General features: G+C 42.3%; 1 long non-coding RNA gene across 2 annotated transcripts; it reads left to right on the top strand.

Annotated features, from left to right (window-relative positions):
* Positions 1-1,534: 1,534 nt before the first annotated feature.
* LOC125532151 (uncharacterized) lies at positions 1,535-10,860 on the top strand. 2 transcript variants are annotated; one of them, XR_015607783.1, is made up of 5 exons: positions 1,535-2,099; positions 3,176-3,317; positions 3,941-4,093; positions 4,188-4,350; positions 10,442-10,860. It is a non-coding gene; the product is annotated as an uncharacterized LOC125532151 (long non-coding RNA). The 2 variants fall into 2 exon arrangements; XR_007293786.2 differs by lacking the exon at positions 10,442-10,860 and adding an exon at positions 4,724-5,234.
* The last annotated feature ends 11,058 nt before the right edge of the window (positions 10,861-21,918 follow it).

Genomic DNA, 21,918 nt, shown 5'->3' on the forward strand with positions numbered 1-21,918 from the left:
AGTTTCTTGAAATACATGAATTAGCTGGCTCGTTCTATATATAATGTTAGGTTAGAAGGAGCAATTAATATCAAAAAATAAACCGAAGCGACATATTTTTTTATATAAAATTAACAAATTAGCAAGTTTTTTCACAAAACAAAAATGAGCACGTTATTATTACATTGTCATTAAAATCTTCACAAGCTTTTGTATGCAATCATCAGGATTTTCCTTACTTGTGAGTCAGAAACAACCATAATTTTCCATGCCAACTTCTGTTAAACATTTACTTTTATAAGTTAACTAGAAAAGTGGCCCGCTCGATGTGCGGGCTAAAAATTTATAAAGTTGATTGATGGGAACATATGATTTCATTTCTCTATCTTTTTTTGAAATTACATGTGATGCCATTTGTAAATATTAGACCTTTGTGAAAATAGTTTTATCTTTGGTATATTTGGGGTTTTACCCATATATAAATATTGTGTTATCCCTTCGTCATTTACGTGTTAATTATGCATGATGTACTAACATTTTTTATGATCAGTTTCGTTGTTCAAATTGTATTTGTATAATTTTTCAGATTTTTTCTCATGTTGCTTAGTTATATTTTTTCTGTAAACACAAATTTAGTAGTTATCATTGTTTTTGTGTAGGCATCTGTTGATTTGCTAACGATGTTCAAGATTGCTAGGTATTTGTTTCAATATATGGTGATTCTTGCACTCCAAGTGATTTCATTTTAATTTGATATAAAATGTTAGATTGTATTTATATATTGCACGCATCCACTAAAACTTTCTTGGTAGGTAATTGTGTTGATGGTCATTTGATTTAGGTAAGTTAAGTTAAGACATGCGATAGTGACGGACCTAGAATAATGGGCTTGGGATGCCACAGCTCAAAGTTTGCATTAAACATCGTCATAATCTTAACAATAGTTTGAAAATAGCAACAATGGGTATTTAGTGTTAATTATATAGTAAAATTTATTTTATAATTTTGGAAGGGTGCCATGGCACCCACGACACTCTCACTGGATTCGTCCCTGACACACGGGCTCAATTAAAATAAGATTGGCTAGTATTGATCATTCTATGGTAGAACCACTTGTTGGGTGTGCCGTGTACCAAATTCTGCTTCGGATTTTGTCTTAGGGACCATAAGTGGAATAAAACTCGCTTAGCGGTATCAAACAGTCGTTTGTATCACGTTAACATAGTTTGCTCTTAGACTGTCCATTTTTTACAAAAGAAACATCGTCCACAGTTCGACTATCCGCTTTTTAAAAAAAACATCATCCATAATTTTTTCATTGGAAATGCATTGTGCATGGTACAATACATGTACAAAACATCACTGGTTCCCACCATGCTAATTGTTCGCCTTCCTTTCTATGTAGTCTTCTCGACTTCTGAGTAGAATTTTTCTGTCTTATTTCTATAAAAGTTCATTTCCTCTGCTGGTGAAATATTATGGGATTTATACCAAAAAAAGGCCCATGCAGATGGACATAGCGACCACACATCTTTCCTACGCACCCTAAAAACATTCCTCTTTCCCCTTCACACTTTCACACAGTGACATGTTCCTCTTGCCCGATCCCATTTCTCTCTTTCAGTCTTTCCTACTCTCTCCGGTCACTCCAACATTTCTGCCGCCGGCGCCGAATAGCTCCCATCAGCTTTCTTCCTTGATTCTGTGCCTTGAGCTTGCTCGTCCTCACCTGCAGCCACCCCCACAGCTCGATTTTCTGTTGCAGCCACAGGGTGCCCCACAGCTCGATTCGCCGTTGCAGCCACAGACCACAGTGTGACCTTCGATGGCGGCTGTTTTTTCTCCTCGTGTGCATCCTCGGTCTGCTAGGCTGGTAAATAGCGATGGAGGGGTAGCAGGGCCCAAGCTGGAGCCGCGCAAGGGAGGAGGCGAGATCATCGATCTACGCGGTGTTGTTGCGGTCAGCGTTCGTGCAGGTGATGTGGGCTTGGATTTCGTCTCCCGCAGTCAGCTTTGATCCATCCACAGTGTGATCCTTCTTTAGTCAGTGTTCGTGCAGGAGATGTTTTCTTCCCCTTGAGCGCCAGATGCATCCTACACATCGGCGACATTCTTCGAAGGTCCCCTTTTCCCTTTTCCGGACTTTGTCATATACTTTTTTCGTAACCGGTTGCTTTGTTTGTGTGGTTGAACCAATATAATGTAATTAAGGGAATGCTTTTTAGTGAAAAATGTTTTCCCATTTTCCCTAGAAATCATGGGAAAACATGTGATTCTGTTTTGAAGTATAAGGTACTGTAGATAATAATTAGTGAGTCAAAATCAAAAAGAATGTAAGTATATTTATACGCACACATGAAAACTAAACATGTGAGGTTCGTGGCGGTGTTGTTGTCCCCAAGCTCCGACTCGGACGCGTAGTCACTGTCCCAAACTGAGGCAGCTCAAAAATTTGTCTTCGTCCGCAGGAGAGGCAGCCGGGCTTGGTCATCGAATATTTTTGCTCGTCTTTGTTCAGATGTTGTTCGGAGTTCAAACTACCAAAGATCCTCGAGTGGTCTTCTTTTTGCTCCACTTTGTTGTAATTAATCTCTTCATTCAATAGCCTGTTTCCAAGTTCAATTATTTCTGAAGAAACTGGGAGCTCAATTCCGGGGTTTACCTTGAGTTTATTTTCGAGCTTGTCTCTAATTCCACCAAGGCGCGTCCTTGTTTCTGTGAATTTGTGGCATAACATTGGTCTTCTGACTTGGCAGTGGCATAATATTATTGTGAATAGTTGTCCTAGGTGGTTGCCAATCGCCCACTGAAGCCACTCTGTTGTCATTGAGAAATCCTAGTGCCTCGCAAGCAAATCTGTATGATGTGTGCACAACTCCATTTACTGTTCTCATGTCTTAGAAACATGTGCATCCTTTCTTGAGTTTAGTAGTATTCACATATACTATTTTTTTCTGATTGCGGGATGGGCATAATATATCCTTCCAACTGATCTTCATTTCTTCCTTTTGCTTCACTTCGTGTCTTTCTTCCATACCTATTTTGACGGGAACTCTGCATATGTTAATTCTCTGGCTTCCTCACACATCTTGTGTATCTGCATCCACTGTGTAAATTTAGTGATTCTCCCTGCTTTCCTTACTATCTTTGTTTAATCTGTAGAATCTGCTAAAATTACTTGTTGCTCATTTTCCAGGTGGAAAGTCAATCTTTCAATCCAGGGATCTCTGAAGTGCATTTCAAATTGAAATATTCTCCAACACGCGTCATCTCTTGATCTCATTGTTTCGTATTAGCACCGTGGATTGGCCATCACCTTTATTTGTGTATTTAAAAAGGTATCTTTTTTATAAAGATCATCTGCGCACCTCTTCATTTGTATGTGCTTGATATTTTCCAGTAAATTTATGTTGTATGGGGTACATAATGTTGCTTCATGTATACAACTACCAGTCGTGCATCATTAGTGGTAAAGTTTAGAACCAAATGGATGATAATACACATGCGAGTAGAGCTTTGTGAAGATTTTCTTACCTCACTTGTATCAAAGGTTGTCCTTTTGATGTAGTTGCGTAGTGTGGGACATCCCCATGTATGATCAAAGACTGACTATTTTTCTTGTCTGTAATATCATTCTCCTTTTCAATCTTGCCATTTTTTTTATCGTCTGGATTTGCATCAATAAGATAACAATTCAAAATAAAATCAATTAGGAACCTCTTGTGCCTAATTGGAAGTGTTACCTTTTTAGTTGTAACATTCTTGTGGTGTAAGATATAAAAGATTCGCAATTAGTAACAGATCACCTTGTTAGATTGCATATTTGATTTGTTTGAACCACCTTGGCAGGTTTCTCAAATTCCTTGCTGTGTGGACGACCTTTTGTTTTCATTCTTTATTCCTGCACAATAGGGAATGCAAATATAAAGTTAAAGAGGACCATATTATAATATTATTACAGAAAGTGGCAGGTGACGGACGACTACAAAGATCAACGGCGATGCGCCGACGGACGACTACAAAGATCAATGGCGATGCGCCTGCTGGTCTTTGGACTGAGAAGAGTACCTTGTTCTGCCGCTTCCGACCTGGGCCGGCCTTGCTCGTCCAAATGGTGGGTCGACCACTGATTACATATTACTGCTCAAGTTTAGGATGATCTGTTACTTTTTTAACTTCTTACCTTCTAAATATTTGTTTTTTCGCAGAAGTAAAGGAGATCAACTTTGTGCCGAAATCTTTAATGTTAAAGAGGATCTCAAGTTCCAATCATCACGCGAAGACACAAATATTGAGTATTTTTTAGTAGCAGCCGGCTGAAGCCATATCTACCTGATTAATGAGGCACTTCATTTAGACATCATTATTGAGGTACCGAGTCAAAATATTATGCGAACCATTATATGTTCTAAAAACTCTAAATGGATAGCATACTCCAGTGCCCTTTGCTTCTTAATGGACTTTAGAGCTATGGAAGCCGTTCCACAACCCAAAAACTATAATATAGGAGCACGCTATAATTCTGTGAGATGGTACTTACCGGAGGTGGTCTGATCTCTTGAGGGAGCTGGTTATGATCAAGGATAGTCAACAGGAGATTTGGGGGCTGGTGACCGATGCAGGAAGACTATGCTGAAGTGCCACTTGTTGGATTCCCTGCTAGCTTGCTTAGGAAATAGAAGATTGATTAGATTGGCGTATTACCAAATAGTCTTGATGCAAGCTTCCTTTTTTTTTTGAACAGAGAAAGGCACCCGAAGATACCAATATATTCAGCTCACAGAACATTTTACAGTCGAGATTACACCATCTGCTAGAATAAAGAGAAAGAAGAACTGCAGATGTAAAGAAAGAAGAGCTGAATAAAGACATATGAGAGAGCAAGGAACAAGATCCTTGCTGAAGAACAGCATGTCCTAAGAAACAAAGGAAGAGAAGGGGAAAAGAAAATTCCAGCTTTGACAGCAATCTCCTTCTTTCCAACAACCGAGCATAGACCATCATATCATGTTGAGATGAGGAACTTCCCAGAGCTATCAACTTTCTCCTAAAAGCAATACACCTTATGAAGCTGAATTCCTACAAAATTAAAATCAACAAGAGAGGCAGTTACAGGACATGATTCAGTGACATGAGAGTTAGAAGAGCAATTGAGTGTAGGTCCTCCAGCCATTTGAAAAACTTGATGAGCTAAATTGTGAGCCATCCCATTCAAATTCCTAGAAATATGAAAAACTTGGGGATTAAGATTAGAAGTAGAGTTTACAAAAGAAGCCACTTATTTTCTAATATTTCAAGGAGTGGAAGAGTGAGCAATATTCCTGGCAGCAGCAACAGTGGCAAGAGAAAGAGAATCAGTTAATAAAGTAGGAGTTTGAATGTTAAGGCAAGCCGCCAATTGAGCTGCACAAGCAAGAGCAATTGCTTCAGCTTGAAGAGGAGTGTCCGTCGAAGGGCCTGAAGCTTGAACCTGAATATTTATTTCCCTATTAGAAGAAGGAAGACAAAAGTAAACTCCCACACCTGTGCGCAATTGACCTTGCTGAAATCCTGGAACTCTAGAAGTTCTGAAAGCAGCATCAGAAAACACTTTAGCACCATTAATGAGAAGGTCTGATTTGAGAGTATTGCCTTGCTTAGGAAGAGGAGAATTATCAGGTTGAGAAGCCTGCAAAGACTGAATATTAGTAGAAGGCAGAATCTCCTCTTGGAGAATATTATTCAAACTAGTAGCAGCAATTTTAATTTGGTAGGGAAAAGAAAATTTCCTCTCAAAGAGGAAATCATTTCTAGCCTTCCAAATGCACCACATAAAATTGAAAATATTTTCCAAAGATGCATAAGGATGGCCCATAGAAGCAAAGTGAATCAGAAGGGAATGCATTGAAGAGTGACCTTGCACAAGGATGTCAGATCTAAGAAACCAAGGAGCAGAGAACCAGGCCGCTCTAGCAAAGTCACAAAGAAAGAAAAGGTGAAACTCATCTTCTTGCTGAGCACATCTACAACAATTCTGCGAAATGTGAATAGAAAAACGGCCTGCTCTCATTCCTGTGGGAAAGCTTTGCTAAGCATCCTCCAAGCAAAAGTTTTAACCTTGGGCAATAAATCTTTCTGCTTCCAAATAGTTTTAAGAAAAGCTTTCAAATCCAAAGGAACATCCAGAGGAGCAGTTCTAGGATTAGTATGAATGTCTTGTAAGCAAAGTTTATAAGCAGCTTTGGAAGAGCAAATACCATTGGGAGCCAAAGGCCAACAAAGAATATCAGCATTATCATCATCGAGAATATCAATGTTGATAATCTGAGTAGCCAAAGGTTGCTGAAAAAGAGAGAAAATGAGCTGACGGTTCCATTGCCTTTGCCCAGGCTGCCAAAGATCTCTAACCAAGGAGGGATAAATAAAGCCTGATGGTTGAGGAATGAGAAAATCATGAATAGAGTTCCAAAGATTGCACCAAGGCATGCTCCAAATAGAAACATTACCTTGGGTGAGTTGATAGAAGGCATGCTCTTTAAGTTTAGGAAGCATTTTTAAAATGGAAGACCAAAAGGCAGATTTAGGTGGATTATTAGTAGCTTTCCAAATAGAAGTGGTAGAAAAATATTTGGCTTGAAGAACACAATATAATTAGGAGGAGGGGTTTTTAGCTAACCTTCAAGCCTCGGCAAGAATAAGACTCTCATTGACGGCTTTTAGATTTCTGATTCCAAGACCACCTTCAGACTTGGAGTTGGTAATATCCTTCCATGCTCTGAGACAAAGACTCCTCTTAGAATCTATTTCTCTAATCCCTGTCCACCAAAAATTCCTAATGATAGAAGTGAGCTTGGAAATAAATTTTTTTGAAAACAGAATGTTTGCCATATAGTAAACAGGGATAGCAGAAAAGACAGAGCGAATAAGTTCAAGACGGGCATCATGAGATAGCATGTTAGCTTTATAAGAGTGGAGCTTATTTAAAAATTTATCCAAAACAAAGTTATAAGCAGCACCCCTATTCTTAGCAGGCAAAATTAGAGGATGACCAAGATGAGTGAAATTAGCATCAAGATTAGCAACAGGAAAGACTTGCTTAATATCATTAATAATATTCTGAGAAACATGATTGCTAAAGAGAATGGCAGATTTATTCCAGTTAGGAGTTTGACCAGAAAGAGCACAAAAGTGTTGAATAAGACTGGCCATCGTCTGAGCCTCCTGATAAGTAGCGTGCCCACACACCAGAAGATCATCTGCAAATAGAAGAGAATGGACAGAGGGGCAGTTTGGTCCAAGAGAAATTCCCTGCAATTGGTTAGCCTGCAAAGCTTCATTAAGCAAGATGGAAAGTTCATTAATTGCAAGAACAAACAAGTAAGGAGACATGGGACAGCCTTGTCGTATTCCTTTGAAGCTCTTAAATTTAGGAGAGGGCTGGCCATTAATGAGAACAGAGAATGAGGGAGATGAGATGCATGCATGAACCAAATTAACAAAATGACCATGCAGCCCTTTACGAGCCAGAGCAGAAACAATGAAATTCCATTCTAAACGATCAAAAGCTTTGGCAAGGTCAATCTTAAGCATAAAGGCATCATATTTCCAGGATTTAAGAGAAAACGAGTGAGCAATTTCCTGAGCAATGATAACGTTGTCACTAATACGTCTACCCTCAATAAATGCTTGTTGAGCTTGGTCAATGTAATCAGGAAGATGATGCTTAAGTCTATTCGCAAGAGACTTAGCAATGATTTTATAAAGCACATTACAAAGACTAATAGGACGGTAGTCCATGGGCACAAGAGGAACCAACTTCTTAGGGATAAGAGCAATATTGGTATCATTGATGTAAGGGGGAAGTGTAGCAGTATTATAGAAGTGAGTGACAAGCTGAGTTACCTCATCCCCAATCCAATCCCAAGTAGCTAAATAAAATTCTACATTGAACCCATTAGGACCAGGAGAAGCATTAAGCTTCATGTCTTTAAGAATCCGCAAAAGTTCAGTCTTGTTCGGAATAGAATAAGTAGGATCATTGTTGTCATTAGTCCAAATAGGGGAAGAAAAAGGCCTGCCAGCATAAGTGTTAGGAGAGGAAAATATGTGTCTGAAATAATTAACAAACGTTTGCATCATGGCCTCCGGTTTGAAATGAATATTGTCATGCTCATCTTTGATAGAACAAATAGTATTTCTTTTTCTACGTTTGAGCACAGTCTGATGGAAGAATTTTGTGTTGCGATCACCTTTTACAGCCCAAGACTTTTTACTTCTTTGCCTGTAAAACTGATTGAGTTTGGAAAGCGTAAGTTCATACCTATTAGTAAGAGTACTTTCCAAAACATGGTCCTGTTGGTGGAGAGGCAGCTGTTGCAAATCCTTGATTCTGGATTCTAGCTCAGCAAGTTCTTGTTGGAGAGGTTTTTTCTTCTTGCACCAGACTTTTAAAGATCCTGCCAAAGAAGATGACTTTGCAGCAAAAGAGGTCAGGGAACTAGAAATCCAATTATTTTTAGCAAAAGAGTGAAAATCTTTTTCCATAAGCCACCAGTTTTCAGATTTAAAAGATTGTCTAGGCCTAACAAGTTTACCTTCCGAGGAAATTAAAATGGGAGCATGGTCACCAAGAATAATAGGAAGATTCAGCACTTTAGTATTAGGATAAAAAGCGCACCAATCAGAATTGACCAAGCATCGATCAAGACGTCTATGAATGGGCTTAGAAATATGTTGCCTACCACGCCAAGTATAAGCATATGAATGGGCTTAGAAGTATGTTGCCTACCACGCCAAGTATAAGCAGGACCACTATAACCAATATCAAACAGCCCACAATTTTTAACAAGAGACCTGAAAGCACTCATACGATAGAAGTTGATATTACCATCACACGCATCCACATCATAAAGGATATCATTAAGGTCCCCCATACAAACCATGGGCTTTCCTAGGTTATCATAGACAAAATCAGCAACTTGGTCCCAGATGGCATTAGTCTGCCTGTGATACGGGTCGCCATATATACAAATAAGACAAAAGTTGACCCCTGAAGCTGCATGAACTACATTTGCTAAAATATAGTGAAAAGCAGCAGCATGCACAGAAACTTTGAGCTCATCGGTCCACATAAGCCAAAGGCCACCTGAGGCACCTCTAGAAGGAACAACAAAGCCGTTGGCAACATCAAACCTATTAACAAGATCGACAGAACGGACTTTGGAAGACTTGATTTCTGAAACAAATGTTACCTGTGTCTTCGTAGACCGCATCAAGTTGGCAAGATAGAGCATCCTCTCACTGCCAAGGCTTCTGCCCATACCTCGGCAGTTCCAGGCGATGGCCCTCATAGCGCCCAAAAGATATCTGGAATCGAGACAAATAACTCTGCCTTCCTCACCCCACTCCCCTGGCTCGGCGCGAGCCCGGGGTCACCCACAGCAAGGAGACGCCAGATCTGCGAAAATAAGGCCGTTGGGCAGAAGCTCCGGATCTGTGGCGAAAGTGGAGAGCAGCAGCAGGTCACTAACAGAATCGGAGGGCAGTGAGTATCACGGGGGGGGGGGGGGGAAGAAGCAGAGAATCAACAAAAGGGGATCTGGATGAGCAAGATGGATTGAGGGAACAAGGGGAAGTAGAGAGGAGACACAGAGGAGAAGCGAATCCGGGAGACGAGGGATGAGATAGGAGATCAGAGAAGGAAGGGGAGGAGAAGAAGCGGCATGACGCCAGTCACCAGGAAATCGCCGGAAATCACCAAGAAGGCAGAGCACTAGACGGAGGAGCAGGGGAGCTCGCGGAGAAGACAGAGCACGGGACAAGGGTACTGGATCTGGTCTCGCCGGACGCGGAGCAGGCGAGAGCTAGGAGATCAGGCCGGCGGCGGCCGGACGGCCACGCGCGAGCATGGCGGTCGCAGGAGCGCTCGGGCACGAATCGGCCTTGGGTGTCGCTCTGACCATAAAACTAAGTGGGGTGAGTGTAGCTTCCTTTTGTGTTTAGTGTTAACATGACTGTGAATAGTGGGCATAAAGTAATTCAACATTGTTAAATCACATCCATTAAAATTCCTAGATGAGGTCATGTTGCTAGCTGAGAACGTGTGGGTTACGTAGTGTCTCAAGAAACCAAAGTAGTTAGCAACATGCAATGTGCTTTCTCGATATTTTCAGTTCATCGCTTTCTTGCTATAGAGCATTGATCTCGTGTTAAACTCAGCACCATCCTACATGTGTAAACATTAGTAAACCAAAACTTAATCATCAAGGTATGCAATCGAGGGTGATGTTTATTGAATTGATGTGAGAGATAAAATCCATGACAAGGGACTTACCAGGGGCATGCATGCGCATATTAGACATCGTAACCTTCACCTTCTCATGGCCATCCTTGCCAAAGTTTATACGTACATCTCATGTCTTTTTATTTACAACTATAATTTCCTCTTTGTATGTCGTTGGTGTCTAACACGTTTGGGGCACAGGCTGCAGCCATCTGCACTGATGATCGACGTATCATACTGAAATCATGTGGGAATAAGCATGCGCTTTCCAATCTCCATGGACGCCAGTGCCTCGTCTGCCTTCATCTGCACCGGCCGCTGTAGCGTGGCCCCGGCGTTTTACTCTCAGTTGTTGCTGCTGCCATGGCGTCGTACGCATCTGTCTGCTGCTCAACTGCGGCGTACCACCACTTAAGGCGGCCGTCGGAGTCCTAGGGCAAAATCCATCCCCATGCAAGCTCCCTCCACAAGGCATGGCGGCGGCATGCGGAAAAAGGAGTCGAAAACGTGGGCGAGGGATCTTTTCCTCTTATTTTTGCGTTTGTGAAATCATGTGGATCCTGAGAAATTACATCGATCTTTGTAATATGAATGTATTTTTTTCTTGGAGAGATTGCATATATCCACCAACCCAGGTCCACCTTTTTTCTTGGCATCTGTAGAGATCGACGGGAAATCCTATTCGCCGCTCTCCGCGGCGAATTGTCGACGGATCGCACAGAGGAGCGCCGCGAGCGAACGACATGGGCCGGCCAACTTATACATACATGGGCCGGCCCACTTTCTGTATCGTTTTTTCTGGATTTCTATTGTTTTTTTATTTCGTTTTTTTCTGTTTCTTTTATTTTTTTAGTTTCTGTTTCTTTTCTTTATGTTTTTTTTCAAAATTTCATAACTTTGCAAAATTTGTTCAAAAATTTAAGAAAAATGTTCAGTTTTCAAAAAAAATTCGTGAGTTTTAATAAATATTCCTATTTTTCAAAATTGTCCATATTTTAAAATTTTGTTTCCATTCGAAAAATGTTTAGGGATTTCAAAAAGTGTTCCACCTTTCCAAATTTGTTCCCAAATTTATAAGATGTTCATGATTTCAAATTTTGTTCACAAATTTAAAAATGTTCTTAAATTCCATAAATTTGTCTGGGAATTTTAAAAAATGTTCCTGTTCCAAATTTGTTCGCAAATTTCATTTTTTTTTCTTATTTACAAGTTTTGTTTGGAGTTTCGAAAATTGTTCTGTTTCCAAAATTGTTTACAAATTTTAAAAAATGTGTGTTCTTTCAAATTTTGTTCCGGAGTTTCAGAAAATATTCGCCTGCAAAAGTTGTTCGTGTTTCCAAATTTTGTTTTGAAATTTGAAAAATTGTTCTTGTTCAGTTTTTTGGGTAGTTTAAAAAATGTTTCCGTTCTAAAAAATATGTTCGCGTCTCCAAAATTCGTTTGTGTGTCAAAAAATGTTTGAGTTTTCTCAAAATTTATGAAAAAAAATAATGTTCATGTTTGATAAAACATTCACGTTTTGTTTTTGAAAAAAAATGTTTTGTGTTTGAATTTTTGAAAAATGTTTGGATCGGGGTTTGAGTTTTCTTAATGTTTTGCAATGTTCTGTGATTAAGAAAGCTAGGTAGCTCAACTGGTTCGAATCGTTGCTCAGTAGCAGCAGGTCTAGTGTTTGACTCATGGTAACGCAATTTTTTTTATTCCAGCGTGAGCTACTGTTCGCGAGAGAGATGAGTTTTCTTAAGGTTCTGCAATGTTCTGTGATCAAGAAAGCTAGCTAGCCCAACTGCTTCAAATCGTTGCTCGGAAGCAGCAGGTCTAGTGTTCGTTTCCTGGCAACGCATTTTTTTTATTCCAGAGTGAGCTACTGTTCGTGTGAGAGATGGGCCGGCCCAGTCTCTCGATCCCCTATGCGATCGCTCGACTGCTTGACGTAGAAAGCGTCACATATGAGCTCTCGAGATCGACCTATGCAATAAAAAGATTTATGTACGTGTATATGCCAACTCACATATGGGCCATATTTTAACAAAATTGAGAGATTGTTTCTGATTTGGTGCGTAGGGTATATGGGTCCACCCGGTTATGAAGATCTAACAGTTCTAGATTGATCAATGGAATTAGGCCCACTGAATTAAAGGTCGGATGTTTCTAATTATTGTGGTATTTTCTAAATTAATTATCTATTTTCTGGTTAACCCGTCAAGTACTTTTTAAATATAAATAGATAACACGTGGGTTGTTTTTATAATGTATATATAAGTCTCTATAAAATATACGATAATAGTAATAATATAAATATATATAAAGTGGTTAGAAGGGAAAACATAAATCGGACATAGCATTATTATTCTTATATATAGATAAATAGAACAGAGGTCCGCGTTTCATTAAAAAAATACATTGGGCTGCCGATCTTTAAGAAAAGGTAAAACCTATGCTGGGAGGCCCATAGGCCGGTATGGACCTCAAAAAATAAGTTGAAACCACTATCTCCGTATGTCGTGGGCTACGCATGTTAAAAAACAAAACCTAGGCCTAGCTGATCCTTGTTCGCCCTCTGGAAAAAAATGATACCAGCTAGATCTCCGATGCCCGTTTCCCGCAACAACAACAACAACAAAAAAGAAAGATCCCCGATACCCTTGAAAAAAAGCTCCCCGATGACCGTCATCGTTGGAAATTTATTTCATTTATTGACTAAGGTGGACAAACCCGTGGGCCCCAATGCCAGTATACAATTAGGAGGAAACTTTTTTTCCAATGGGGCACTTGCTTGCGTACGGCTTGGACCTGGTAGGTCCCCACTGTCAGTCTCTCGGTGTACAGTCCTCTCCGGATTCCTCTCGTTTGTTGAGCATGTTGACAACGGCATACGGCTGCGCCACGGCGAGCTCACACGGCCGGGAAAGAACCAGAGCCGGGGAAGACGCCTTCATTCTTGCGAACATACCGCACTAGCCCAGTGGCTGCAGCCCTCTCACCAAAAAGTTGTACTGCTCGTGTTTGATTCCAATTGGTGCAGTTGAAAAATATCTAACACTTACCAAAATTTCATCCCTAGTTTACCCAGTTTTTCGCACACTCAACATTGTCTTGCCATTCCCAGTTTAAAAAAAACACTGTGTTGCCATTTTGAAAATAGCATATCTTTTTTACTTTGCATCATATGAAGATGTGTTATACATGAATGTTGATCAGCATGATGTTAACTTGTTGTTACTTCCATTTTTTTTACCATGAATAAAATTTCCAACATTCTGTTATCCATGTTTGCAAAGTGCCTGTTGATTTAAATGCTCTGCCTCTGAAACATGCAGTTTCTTATCTGAAAATCACTTGGACAAGCATCCATCAACGATGTTGGATTCGATGCTGCGCTTCTTCAATCCCCCGGCAGGCGCGAGGGGGAAATAAACTTCCCTCCCGTGATGCCGGTTGGGGAATAGAGCGAACTAGATTAAAGAGGGGGCTGACGGCGCAACTGAAGAAGCACATCAGACGTGATTTTTTTCTTCAGCGGATGGCTCTCGATGGCGTTTTTTTACTTGCCTCTGCACCATGCACCTTGTATTTTTAGCCTCCCAGTCCGTGGTGGACCAGCAGACCATTTGCTGGGCGGGCCAAACCTACAGAAACCAGCACTCGATTTTTCATCAAGCCCCCAAAACAACGCAATACTATGTTTGTTTTGAGGCCGAAAACATTACGGCATGGGTTGAGGTGGGGAGGGGGGAGACAGAGAAAAAATATTAAAAAGAGCTGATGCACTGTTGCTACCCTAACAAAGAAGGTGCAATTCTTCTCGGGAAGAAGGTGTGCCGTTGACACGCACACGTCACAAATCTCACAGTAGACATACTAACAAGTTCACACACAAGTACAACAGAAAAGGTAAACATTCATATCAAAATCAGGTTCACAGGACACATTCATATTCATAGCCAACATTCACAATCAACAACTCAAAAGATTCATATATACACAAGTTTGGCATATCTATGCATCCAAATGATTGATAGATCACACGACAATATTCGTAGATAATTCACAAAAATATTCAGATATACACATGTTCAGTATGTCTATACCCAAATGATTGAGATCACAACCAATATCATCCCTGGACGAACTTTAATTACCTAGGGTACAGACTAGTAAATGGTGTTCAGTCAGAGGTACTTCTTGCTAAAATTAATGTTTGCACGAGTAAACTTTCGAGTACATAAGAGGCAGCACAGACAATCTGAACTTGGCTTGTAGGTTTATCCTTAAATAGTGGCCTCGTGCCGAGGGAGGTTTGAGCAACTTGGCGACTACTTTCATCCAACTAGTTTACTGGCTCATCTTGGTCCTGTACCTCGCAAAAATTCTATATTGAAGACAAGAAAGGAGGCGGTTGAGAAAATGAACCACCCAAATTTTTTGTGTAGTTTAATTGAAATGGAGCATCCCTGGCGTGCAGACTAATTAAGTGCCAGATGAATATATGCGTCAACCAACTTGTTTGGAACATTTAGACTCCATGCCATACAGTTCGCTACCATATGTACCGATAACCAAAAGGCACAAGTTGGGACCAAAGACTGGACTATGTCTTTTTGGGCTATGCGCCAAGCAATATTTTTGGCATTCACTCTCCTAATACTTGGAGTTTGACAATTGGTTGATGCCTGTTGATACTCGAATGAATATAGGCACTTCTGCTTGTCAACATCGATGCTTGTCTGGGTGAACTTTGGAGTACATAGCAGCAGCATAAGTATCTGTCCATCTGATCTTTTTGTGCAGTTCTACTGATATCGCCCAATGTAATGATTTGCCTGCGAGTTCAGGCTCCAAGTTACTCCTTTATGAAATCGGCAAACAGTAGCACAATACCAAATTACCAATACATATGACAAACACAATAATCAGGATAAAGACCAATACCAACCTATGTGAGGTAGCATATAAATTACTATTTCCTTTAACTAGAAGCCGAGATAAGCGAAGCGACTAAAAACAAAGGAAGGAAGCAAGCTGAGATAAGCGACTGACAGGAAAGGAAGGAAGCAGTCGAGGCAATGAAGCACCCAAAGTTTTTGTAGAGTTCCACCGAAATCAAGCATCCCTATCGGCACATATATTGAGATAGTGAGATTACTGTAATAGTGGTACTACTTGATGAAACATACACTAACGAATAGAAGCACCCTCATTATCTTAATGGGTAAAGTTAGCAACATAGTAGTCTTGCTTAAAGAGATGTATTATTTTATTTAATCAGTGCCAATTAGCTCAACACTGAAAGCATTGCCATGTATCATAGGTTGCAAAACTTTAACGTGCAGAGATAAAGGAGTTTCTCATGACAGTAGCACGATACAAATAGAGATGACAGCAAACTAATATGGATGAAGGCCTTAGGCCGATACCAGCCTGAGCAAAAAAGCTCATTCATGTAGTCCTAGAAGAGATGATAAAGCACTCACTGGAATCACTCAATAGTATATATTTTTGTGCACTTCAAATGTATGGTTGGAATCACTCTTGTTTACCAGTGCTGAGATTATATCGAGTAGCATGGAATTCATGATGGACAATACGCAAAGCATTGCCTCATTGAACCAATGGAAATAAATTGACATGCAAAACAATAACACTATTATGTCATGACACTACCAAGATTGAATCCCCGCTCCACCGCATGATTCACCTCCACAAACACACACACACACGTACATGATTCAGCATAGGGTGCTACTAAAGATTTGTTTAACTCCGACGGGAAAATTAGGCAGCAATAAATTAGTGGTACTTAAGTACTCCTAATTAACTAAGTCACCTTGCAAGAGAGACAACAGAAGTGGAAGGGCTCCCTGGAGGATCGTCTCACATGTAAGGTAGACGTTGTCGGAGCCCTTGAATGGCCTCAACTGAGGCCTCGGGCTTCAACAAGATCACCTTGGCACTGTTGGTCGTGTAGAGCTGGGTCACAGATGCATCTAGAATCCAGTTAATTAGTATGATGTGTCGTCAACCCAAGTACTACTCTGCTGCATTTTTCTATCTATCTCTACTCTACTCTTATCCACTCTACTCTTATAAAAAACGTCGATGAGTGACTTGCCACCCAGGTGGTGTTCCTGGCCATGGAGGGCCCTATGTAGATAGACAGGCTTCGAGAAGCCTTCTTGCTTTCTAGTGTCTGTACTCAGACTATTTGCTTCCGCATGTGCTTGTATGCTTGTATGACTTGAGTGTCAGGTCATGTGACCCCTACCTGTATGAACTTGTTATGTATGGCTCTCTGGAGCCTTTAAATAAAGTACTTGAGTTGTAGAGTTTTGTTGTGATGCCATGTTGTATTTGCACATATCGAGCATATTGTGTGTATGATTGAAATGCTTGGTATGTGTGGGATCCGACAATCTAGTTGTTTATCCTTGGCAGCCTTTCTTATGGGGAAATGTAGTCTAGTGTTCCTCGAGCCATAGTAGTCTGCTACAGCCCGGGTTCCCCGGAGTCCTGTTAGCCCAGTGCTACAGCCCAGATTCACTCGCTAATGACCGACATGCTCGATGTGATTCATGTATGCCTGTCTCCATAGGTCTGTGCCGCTTTGGGTTCACGACTAGCCATGTCGGCCCGGGTTCTCTGTCATATGGATGCTAGCGACACTATCATATACGTGAGCCGAAAGGCGCAAACGGTCCCGGGCCATGGTAAGGCGACACCCGTGGGGATACCGTGCGTGAGGCTGCAATGTGATATGAGGTGTTACCGGCTAGATCGATGTGACTTGGAATCGGGGTCCTGACAGCGTTGGCATCAGAGCCGGACTGCCTGTAGGTTTGTTGAGCCAAACTGGTCGATGTCGAGTCTAGAAATGCTTTAGTTATATGTAGGGGAATTGATTGTGGGAGGGAACATAAGGCTCTTTTACTCCTTTACCTTATGCCCTCTAATCTGAGTCATTCTCTTCTCATTCAACGTGGGTTAAGGACTAGGCTCTCTTCTTCTATCAGGTTCATGTGTTACTAATCTGTAGTAGCTTATAGGATTGTTGTTACAAGCCTCAGTACAGTTTCTACTACTTTTAGTATGTTGCCAGTGGAATCAGAACCTTGATATGATGTTGTTGAGTGGTATTGCAAACTGTTGTGGATGTCTCAAATCCTTTTCTGAGCATTTAAAGCTGTTATGCTGTCCAATTTTCCCTAGAAATTCTAATGTCTTGCATCGTGGTTGTGCTTTCAGATGGCTACTCGTGCTCAAAACCAAGTGGTTCGCCTGACCCGGTGCCTCGACGTGCTTGGTCATACTGCTATGTTAGTCCGGGTAATGATCGAGACGGGTTACCGTTGGTATCCCGAATACACTTTCGAAGAGCAATTCCGAGACTTTAATCAAAGCCAATATCTCTGCACCGTCAGGATATATCCCTCTATCCTGGAGCCAATGAGCCCCTTCACTGTTCCTATGGACTCGGGGTTACTGTTGAGATGGCTGTGCAGGATGCTGCCTATTCCATGATGACCATCATGCGAGTCCGGACTGGCCTGCTTCGGAACACCGACTTCCGTTATATGCCAGCTTCACTCCTGGGAGCGCAAGGGTATCTCCAGGCTATCTATGCTGACTCCACACGCGAGGACTCACTAACTCGCACCACTGCCGAGATGCTCGAGGATAAGGACCGAGAGAATCGGGCCTTGAGACTAGAGCTTTTCAACACCCGTGCTGATCATTGGGCCACTTTGACTCGGTTTGCACCTGCTGTGCAAGCTGGATGTATGGATACGAGGGATCTGTATCCTGTGAGATCTGCTCTGTCAGACATGGTGGATTGGCGTGATGTGGGAGGCATCACCCCACCCCGTGGTCCCCGCAGGCCACCGTTTGTTGGTCCAAGACCTCATCCTAGCCCCTATTGTCCACAAGCTCCTCAGGACCGTCTGTTCCCGGATGATCACGTTGAACTTCCAGGCTATGGAGGTGAATTCTATGAGGACTACTACGGAGCTGTTTGAGTTAGTAGTATTATCACTAGTACTGTCCCGCGTGACTTGTGGAATATGACTTAGTGTGTAATCAATTCCGGAGGTGTAGAAAAATAATGTATAGGAGCTTGGAATGCCTCCGATGAGATGTAACGTCTTTCATCATAGTTGTACTATAGCCTGGGCTTGTACTAAACTATGTATGGTGTATGACCGTTGGTATATATATGGCAGTTCTATATTACCATGACATACAGATGAACATCTCTGCATTCCATGATATCCCTTACATTCTGCACTTCCTTGCTAAGCTGTGCCATCCTTATCTAAACCGTTGTCTTGTTTTCTCCTAGGATGGTCAACACCAGCAGCAACCCTGCTGCCCCAGAGCAGGGGGAAGCCAATGCAGTTAGGGGTGAAAATCTACCTCACCCGCCTTCTCTGGCCGAAGTGATGCTGGAGGTGGAAAGAAACAAGCGTGAGACTAACCGCTTGCTGGAGCGGATTGAGCAGAACACTGCACGCCATCAGCGAAATGACTTGGTGTCAATCAATGACTTCATCAAGTTGTACCCACCAAAGTTTAACCATTCCGTCGAGCCCCTCGACGCGGATGACTGGCTTTGCAACATCACCCACAAGCTACGTTCTGCCAACGTAGCCGAAGCTGATAAGGTTACTTATGCTTCCTATCACCTCGAAGGCCCTGCTAGTCTTTGGTGGGAAAATTTTGAAGCTATGCGCCCGGTCGGCCAAATCACTACTTGGGATGAATTCAGTGAGGCTTTCCATGAGCATCACATCCCGGAAGGTCTCATAGATCGCAAGAGGGAAGAGTTTTGCAGTTTCACCCAAGGAAGACTGACTGTGGATGCATATAGTCGTGAATTTGGGAATCTGGCACGATATGCTCCTGAAGAGGTATCTACCAACGCTAAGAAGCAGGCAGGATTCCACAAAGGACTTAGCCCTGAACTTCACCCCGATCTTCGTCTGCATGAGTGCACCTCCTTCCAGAAGTTGGTCAATAAAGCCATCAGTGCTGAGACAGGCCAGTCTGATTATGACGCTTCACGCAAGCATTCCCGTGATTTTGGCTGTTCATCCGGCTCTGGATCTCAGAAGCGCCGGGTGTGGATTCCAAGCACGGCACTGCCACCCAGGTTCATTCCGAGGCCATCCTTTGAGGTGCCTCGTCCCAACCAGCAGTTTGCACCGCCCAAGCTCTATGGTGGCCCCGCTGCTAATGCTGCTCCACGCCCCAATGTTGTGACATGTTTCAAGTGTGGAGAGCCGGGTTACTATAGTCGAGAGTGTCCCCAGAACAACAACCCCAATCAGTCTGGAAAGTTCGTTGGCCGTGGTAAGCCAGCGGGAAAGACATTCTACGCCAAGCCGGTCACCACTGCATGTGGCCATATCAACTATGTTTCAGCCGAGGAGGCTCATGAGGATCCTAACGTCGTCCTTGGTACGCTCCTTGTTAATTGCCATCCGGCACTGTTCTTTTCGACACTGGAGCATCTCATTCATTCATATCCGAGAACTATGCTCGTTTGCATAACACGACATTCTGTGACATGCCCACTTCCATGGTAATTCAAACTCCGGGTTCCAAATGGCAAACTTCTAGAGTAAGACATGGGAACGAAATTCTTGTCGATAGACTTGTCTTCCTTTAATCCTTAATAGCTCTCAAGTCCTCGGGCATAAACATCATCTTGGGTATGGACTGGATGTCAGCTCATTATGCTAAGATTGATTGTGCCACTAGAACCGTTCAACTTACTCACCCATCGGGCAAGACAGTCAATGTCTTAACTCGAGTGGCCAAGCGCCAGCTTTACTCCCTAAATGCTAACCCCCTTCCAGACCTTGAGGATATTCCGGTAGTCCGAGACTTTCCGGATGTCTTTCCAGAAGAACTGCCAGGTGTTCCACCTGACAGGGATGTCGAGTTCGTGATAGACCTTGTTCCAGGAACCGTTCCAATTTCTAGAACACCCTATAAGATGGCACCCTTAGAACTAGCCGAGCTTAAGAACCAACTCGATGAGTCCTTGAAAAAGGGTTTCATCCGTCCTAGTTCCTCTCCTTGGGCTTGCCCCGTCCTCTTCGTCAAAAAGAAGGATGGAACGGATCGGATTGTTGTAGATTACCGACCTGTCAACTTGGTCACTATCAAGAACAAGTATCCGCTTCCCAGGATCAACGATCTGTATGACCAGCTCGCTGGATCCTCAGTCTTTTCCAAGATGGATTTGAGATTGGGCTACCATCAAATCAAAATCAGAAATGGGGACATTCCCAAAACGGCCTTTGTTACTCGCCATGGCCAATACGAGTACACTGTTATGTCCTTCGGTTTAACCAATGCCCCAACCACCTTCTCTCGGTTAATGAACTTGGTCTTCATGGAGTATTTGGATAAATTCGTCATAGTATACCTCGATGACATACTCATCTACTCCAAGAATGAAGTGGAACATACTGAACATCTAAGGCTGGTATTGACGAAACTTCGAGAGCATCACCTTTATGCCAAATTCTCCAAGTGTGAATTTTGGTTGCCAGAAGTGACCTATCTAGGCCATGTAATCTCTGGTAAGGGTATTGCTGTCAATACCGAGCGAGTTCAAGCCGTCCTTGATTGGACTCCACCTGAGACGGTCAAGCAAGTTCGGAGCTTCCTTGGCTTAGCGAGCTATTGCCGCCGCTTCGTCGAGAATTTCTCCAAGGTTGCTAAACCTCTAACTGAACTCCTCAAGAAAGATAAAAAGTTCGAGTGGACTCCACAGTGTGAGTTCAGCTTTCAGGAACTGAAAAGACGCCTGACATCTGCTCCCGTACTGGTACCACCAGATTTCTCCAAGGACTTTATTATCTATTGCGACGCCTCGCGACAAGGACTAGGTTGCATACTCATGCAAGATCGTCAGGTAATTGCCTATGCTTCACGACAATTACACCCACATGAGGAAAACTATCCCACACATGATCTAGAGCTTGCAGCTGTAGTCCATGCACTCAAAACTTGGTGACATTACCTCCTCGGTAATCGTTGCGAGATCTTAACCGATCACCAAAGTTTGAAATATATCTTCACCCAACCGGATTTGAATCTCAGGCAAAGACGTTGGGTTGAGTTGATCTCGTATTACGACTTGGGAATAACATACACCCCGGGCAAAGCCAATGTCATGGCTGATGCACTAAGTCGTAAGTCCTATTGTAACAACCTGATGTTACAACAAAGTCAACCACTTCTCCATGAGCAATTTCGTAAGCTTAATCTTCACATTGTTCCTCGAGGATTCCTATCCACCCTGGTGGCGAAACCTACCCTTACGGATTAGATCATCAAGGCACAGAAGGTAGATCCGGGAATCTCCCGTATTAGGAGAAACATTAAGAAAGGAGTCGCGAATTGTTTCTCCGTTGATGATTAAGGTGTCGTATACTTTGGAAACCGCTTAGTGGTTCCCAAGGCACAAAACCTGAGGCGGCTGATCCTTAAGGAAGCTCATGAATCCCCTCTCACCATTCATCCCGGTAGTACTAAAATGTATCAAGACCTACGCCAGAGGTTTTGGTGGACTAGGATGAAGAGAGAAATCGCTCAATACATTGCTAATTTCGACGTTTGTTGTTGTGTTAAAGCAGAGCATCAACGGCCTGCTGGCACCCTTCAAC

This window comes from Triticum urartu, chromosome 6A, assembly GCF_056163025.1.
Source record: "Triticum urartu cultivar PI428250 chromosome 6A, HENAU_Tu73, whole genome shotgun sequence".
In the NCBI taxonomy this organism is placed as follows: domain Eukaryota; kingdom Viridiplantae; phylum Streptophyta; class Magnoliopsida; order Poales; family Poaceae; genus Triticum; species Triticum urartu.